This window comes from Tupaia chinensis, unplaced genomic scaffold, assembly GCF_000334495.1.
Source record: "Tupaia chinensis unplaced genomic scaffold, TupChi_1.0 Scaffold143894_1, whole genome shotgun sequence".
In the NCBI taxonomy this organism is placed as follows: Eukaryota; Metazoa; Chordata; class Mammalia; order Scandentia; family Tupaiidae; genus Tupaia; species Tupaia belangeri.
Window position 1 is genome coordinate 1,885,872 of NW_006203745.1, and position 7,070 is coordinate 1,892,941.

A 7,070-nucleotide genomic window follows, 5' to 3' on the forward strand; every position below is an offset into this window, starting at 1 on the left:
TTGGCCCTCATGATACAAAAATTGAAAAATTGGCCCTGCAACACCAGGGAGTTCACAGAAACGTGGGCAGTTAGTGATCAATAAGAACCACACATACAAATTCACATAGCTTCAGGAAACTAGCAAACTGAAGAATATTTAACCTTGCCTCTTCTGTTTATCCACTGGTACCTGTGTATTCTTTAGAATCTCAGTTTCTGCCAGACTGAGGACTTCTCGAGATAGCAAATTATGATTTCTAAGACTTTTAATTCCAGAAATGCAAATACATTCCATACATTGCTTGCAGTGTGTGCTCAGCATTCACTGCACCTGGTACATAATAAACGTTTTCTATTTAACTAGTAAATCCCAATCTGTAAATGAGCTTTCTTAATTCTGTAGTAGATTACCGTAATTTGGTTAACATTATGACACAGACAGTTGAAAGATCACTTTTACAGTATATTTTAGTCTTTTCCATCTCCCAATGGACCAGGTTACTGAATTCATCCTTGCTCATAATGGCATATACTAGTATAGCATAAATTTGGAGGCATTAGAATATTTTGTTAGTTGTGAGCATTTACAGTTTAAACCAAATCAATGGTTTAGTTTAGTATTGTTAAAGTGATTGTAGTTTTACTACTATAATTGTTGAGGATTAATGAAATTAGAATAAAAAATCGAAGTGGGACCAGTAGATGGCATAATAGTTACCTTGCTGGACTCCCACATAGTCAACTGCGGTTCAAGTCCTGGACCCAGCAGCTTAAAACTCACACTGAGTATGTGTGCATGTGTGCCTAAAATCTTGAGAGCAGAATGGAGGAGATGGGATTGCAGCATGGCCATGCCCCCAGGGGATGATTTCTCACTTTCACTCTCTTTCTCTCTCTCTCTCTGGTGAGCATATGGGCTCTATAGCAAAAATCTCTTTAAAAAAAAAAAATCAAAGTGCCTGGTATATTTTAAGTTCTCATTGGGTACCAGGTGTCATCATCATCAACAATAGCATTTTAGAATTAAATTAAAATTCTTAATATTGAAGATTATAATACTTTAGAACAAAATTTGTAGTTATCATGTTCCTGCTGCCTACCAAACACAGTTTAGGTGACCATAGACTCTCACAAATATGCTGGACAGCCAGAAAATAGAGTATAAGGTGACATGTTAGCTCTAGGAAGGAAGGAACAGGAAGGACATAGCCACAGTGGAATGTTATCATCTATTGCATGTAGTATGCTTTAAGGGATTAAAGACTTTAGGCTGAAATGCTCATGCTGAGGTTCTCAGGCCTCTTCTCTTATCAAAAAGCTCTCAGGAAAAGTCACCTTGAAGGGTCTTACTGATAACCTACAGATTGCTGTTTGTGGAAAATTACGTAGGAGTTTTGCACCATATCTGCTGATGAGACACTCTATATGACCAACAGGGTTAAAGTAAAACTAAGCCCTATCTTCAACATCCTCTGAAATCATTTGAATATATTTTCTTCAGGGATATATGGGAGGTTAAATTTCAATGTCAACTTGAGAGATAGTAAATTTCAATTTTTGGAATAGTGGAGCTAGCACTTCTTAAGTATACAAATAATTGAATCTACCTCACATAAGAAAGAAAGAGTCATATTGTTATCTTCACATTATATGAGACAGAGATTTATAATGTAAAAGTTCGATTTTTTTTTTTTTGAGAAGTTTTTGCTATAGGGCGCATGCACTTGCCAGAAAGACAGAGAGACAGAAAGTGAAAAATCCCCCCCCCCCAAGGGGGATGGCCACATCACAATCCCTTCTCCTCCATTCTCCTCTCGGGGTCTTGGGCATACACACACACCTGGCATGAGTTTAAACCACCAGATCTGAGACTTGAACCACGGTCAACTATGTAGGAGTCCAGCAACATAACCATTAGGCCATCTGTTGGCTTAAAAGTTCACTTTTTAAGAAATATTTGGGGAAAACAATTTTAACTGCAAAGAGATGTAGAATTCTGAAATAATGTTTAGAAAATTGAGGTATCAAAATTTTATTAATTTTTTAGAGATTTTTGCTATAGGGCATGTGCACTTGCCAAAAAGACAGAGACAGACAGAAAATGAGAAATCACCTTCTAGGGAATTGCTACTCCACAATCCCTTTTCCTCCATTCTCCCTTGAGATTTTGGACATGCATACCCACCCAGTGTGAGTTTCAAGCCACTGGGTTTGGCATTCAGAATGCTGTAGCCATTTGGGAGCCCAGCAACATAATCATTATGCCACCAATTAATTTACTTATGTATCAATTTAGTTCTCAAAGACCTCTAAGATCATTTAAATGGCAACATACTGTACTAATAGTTACTGATTTTTTCACTGTCACTGAACTTGAAGGGAAAAAAAAGCTAGCTTGGGGACCAACATAGTTGGCTGTGGTTCAAGTCCTGAACCTGCTGGCTTAAAACTCATGAAGGGCACATGTGCATGTGTGCCCCAAATCCCAAAAAGACAATGGAGGAGAAGGGTCTGTGGATTGACCATGCCTTCTGGGGTGTGATTTCTTGCCTTTGTCTCTCTGTCTTTCTGGCAAGTGCACACTACTTCCAAAAAAAGAGCCAGTAGTATCATGACTGAGGCTCTCAAATTACTCGTTTTATAAAGTTCACCTTTTAAATTTATTTCTTTCTAAAAATATGCAAAATGAAATGGGAAGGGCACAAAAAAGCCCTTCCAAAGAACCAAGTGGAGACTTTGCTGAAGAAAATGCACTTGTGTAATAGCTTAATTTGTGAATTGAACTAGCCACTAGCTTTGTAACTAGTCTTTAAGAAGCTACCATTTATCACATTTTAGTGTACTAACAAAAATTTCACAACTCTTTGAAATCTTTTTCTGGGAGAAATTTTTGCTATAGGGCATGTGCGTTCAGTGGAGGGACGGAGAGAGACAGAAAGCCAAGCAAGAAATCACCCCTTCAGGGGTGTGGTGACCACACCACGGTCCCTTCTCTTCCATCTCCTCTTAGGATTTTGGGCACACATACCCAGCCTGTTTCAAGCTGCTGGGTCCAGGACTTGAATTGGGGTCAACGACGTGGGAGTCCAGCGAGGTAACCACTATGCCATCTGAAATAATATTTTAAAGTTACTTTCCAACTAAAAATCTGGATAAGATTATATTTTCTTCAAATACTTTGATCCAAAAAAGAAAACAAAATAACAAAAGCATGAATAAATGCAGAAGCAAATGTGAGAATTCCATCTTAAGTCATACATAAAATAGATTTACCAAAAGTAAAATTGGAGGAGTTCAACCCAGTGGGGCCCCAGGATCTGTTTTGAGCCTTTGACCTTTGAGCATAGCTTTGGTTGGTTCAGCACTTTGTCAAGGCTGCTGCTGTATGCCCCCCGCACCCCTGAACTAGGAACAAAGCTTGGGTCAATTTAGCATGTTGGCAAGGCCACTTGCTATGTGCTCTGGAAACTGTGGTAGCCTTGTTGGGAAGTGACCCCCCTCTGACTCCCTGATATACTACTTTAAAAGAATTATATAGCTCTCTTGAGTATGTGATAAGATTTTCCAAAAATCCCCCGACCAATCTCCTCGACCCTGATCGCCTACTGTCAATTACAATGCTTTATCTCTGTAGTCACTATAGAGGGTGTGCTGAAGTTCTATCTAGGCAGAAATAATCTTGACCTTTGGAAGGCCCTTCAAGATACATTTAACATCAGCTTAAAGATAATATTTTCTTTACATAAAATAAGATTAGGCTAAAACTGGCCCAGGACACACCCACCCTCACCAAGTGAAATAGATAAATATATTAGGATTCCTTAAATTAAGTTTTAGACCCCTGTAAAACTATATAAGTATCATTCTTTATTGAGATCCATAAGAACTAATATCTATACTTGAGATTTTCTTTTCTCAGCATCGTGCTTAGTAATCACAAGATGGCTGCCGCCGCATCAGCTGATAATTATCTCTGCTTGCTGGAGCTGCATTCCCTAAACTGCATTCCATGAAGACCCACCTACCGCAATAGACCCACCCTTAATCCAACTCTGAATGGAACCTATGATCCCTATTGAACTGATAATTAGAACACATAACCCCTCACCCATTTACTTGCATGTATCACATTTTCAATAAAAAGGCACGATAATTCCTGGCAGTTGTCACTCTTCAGAGAGCAATCTCTGGGGGTGTCTGACTGAGGACATGCACGAAAATGGCACCGAGGCCTTAGTCTTCCTTTCCTGCGCCGCCTCCGATGAGTCAACCCACCCCCGCTGAGGCTGGACCCCAGCATAAAATAATGCCCTTTTCTCACTAAGTTACCTTGGTCTGTAAAACATATTTTTAAATTAAAATACTTTTATGATAATGTGCAGTAGATTTAGTATTTTCTTTAAAAAATAGTATGTTTTTAAAAGTTCTTAGTTTTAATTTCAAATGGAGTAAATACAGATATTTATAACTCTACAAAAACAAGTTTTCCTTAAATAATTATTTATTTTAATTTTATTTATTATTTTTTTCTAAATTTGTTATAGGGCACGTATACTCACCAGAGACAGCTAGAGACAGAGACAGAAAGGGAAAGTGAGAGAGCAAGCCTCCATGTTCAGGACTCAAACCAGTCAACCATGTGGGAGTCCAGCACCCAAACCACCATGCTACTTGCTGGCCCCCAGAATTTCTTTTAAGCTCTGAAAATTTTTAGATGGTCTTAAGGTGTCCTAATTATATCAGACTATATAACTGGCATATATGATGTCTCCTTTCATCAGAATTAATAATTATTGGCTTGCTACTGATTTTTTTCCCTTTAGATTCACCTTCACTTTATTAGTGAGGTAAAACCTTTTCTAAGAAAAAAAATTAAAAAAAAAATTTTTTAAAGGGACCAGCAGTTAGCGTAATGGCTATGTCACTGAACTCCCATGTAGTCGACCGAAGTTCAAGTTCAAGACCCAGTTGCTTACAATCATACCAGGCACATGTGTGTGTGTGACCAAGATCCCGAGAGGAGAATGGAGAAGAAGGGACTGCAGTGTGGCCATCCCCTCTGGGGGGTGATTTCTCGATTTCTGTCTCTCTCTGTCTTTCTGGTGAGTGCACGCACCCTATACCAAAAACCTCTCAAAAAAATTAATTAAAAATTTCATCTCAAGACTCTCTCTGTGAAGTGTAAAGGACCCATTTATTTACTCAATACTTAACTGCTTGTCTAATATGTGTAAGGCCGGGTCCCAGTGGTTAATACTTTCAATCAAGCTTATCTGATCCTTTTTCAATTTTATCCAGGAGTTGCTTGTAAAGATGGTTACACTGTAGTTTTCATACCTGTTTCAATGCCTGCTTCTTCACTGGATACTAGTTGACTAGTAAACTTCTAGTCATCAGCACAGATTCCAATGCCTGGCAAATAGTAGTCATGCAATAAACACTTCTCAAAATGATACAATTATATGAAATTGTCTCAGTTTTCCACAAAGGTTTATAGCCTCCGTAGATAATTATAGAAAATCTAGTAGGAGGTTTGTTTAGAGTAAGAAAATCAGATCACAGAAATACAAGATTATTTACCATTACCACAAAAAATAACACCAGCAGCTCTAGGTACAAAATAATATGTCTGAGTCTGTTGTCATGTGGGTAGTTATACAGAGGCACTGAGGCAGAGGTTACAGTGGTGCAGTCACAAGCCAAAGAATGCTGGCAGCCACCAGATGCTGGAAGAAGAAAGGAATAGACAGTTCTAGAGACACTAGAGGAAAAGTGGCCCTACTGACACCTTGATTGCAATCTAGTGAATCTGACTATAGACTTTGGGCTCTAAAACTTCAAGATAGTTATTGTGCATTTTTTTCCAAACCATAAAGTTTCTGATAATTTGTTACAGCAGTCATAGGTAAACTAATACAAGAATGGAAAAGTAAAATTCTGTACCCCATACAAAGTGCCTAAGAAGATATAATGTTTTAGTGTGCAAGAAATACAGAGTTTTGGTTAGGAGGTAGAAATATAGAGTTTTGGCTAGGAGGTAGAAACTTAAAGCTGGGTCAGCGACAAAGTTTTGTTTTTGCTTTTTTAAATTTTTCTTTCTTTCTTTTTCTTTCTTTTTTTCCCCCCCATAGGGTATGTACACTTGCCAGAGGTACAGAGAGAGACGGTGAGAAGGAAAGTGAGAAATCCCCCCCTAGAGTGGCTGTCCATGCCACAATCTCTTAACCTCCATTCTCTTACTTGGATTTTGGGCATGCACATGTGCCAAGCATGAATTTCAAGTTGACTTGAATTGCAGTCGGTCATGTGGGAGCCCAGAGCCTCAACTACCATGCCACCTACTGACCTCAGCAACAAAATATTTTAACTCATGTTTTCTAAATGTAAAGGTGAGAAATATCTTTGGAGATCTATTTGAAGTAATTATGTATTTATGAAGTTATCTCCAATGTAAAAATTCTATCAAAAAGTTTGTATTTTCAAGTGTCCTAACAAGCTTTGTGTTACCAGATAAACCTACAGTTTTTCCACAGACTTAAGAAAAGTTACAATTTTAAAGTTTTCTCTAGTTTCTCATGGTTAGTAGTATGTTTTCATGAACACAAATTTTTTTAAGAATTATTTTATCTATCTTTATTTCTTTCTTTATCTATTTTAACTTGACCAGAGAATGATAGAATGAGAGAAAGAGAGAGAGAGAAAGTGAGAAAGCAAGCCACCAGATCCAGGACTCAGACCACAGTTAGCCATGTGGAAGTCCAGCGCCTGTAACCACAACACCTCCTGCCAGCCCCCCAACACGAATATGTTTTATTTGATCATGTATCAAAAGACAATGTGGGGCTCTGTAGAGAAAATATAGTCGGGATGGTTTAGTCTATATCTCTCACTTCCTATATTATCATGTTTGATGGCTACAGGTAGACATGTTATTAGCTATAGTGCACTTGTGTGCTTATTATGTAATTACAATTTTGATGTTGTATGTTATTGCATGTAAAACACATGTGTTTGTGTGACAGTCTGGTTTTGGCACTGAGTCACTCTCATCTAAAGTCCACTTAAGGGAAAGAGAACACCTGGTCAGCT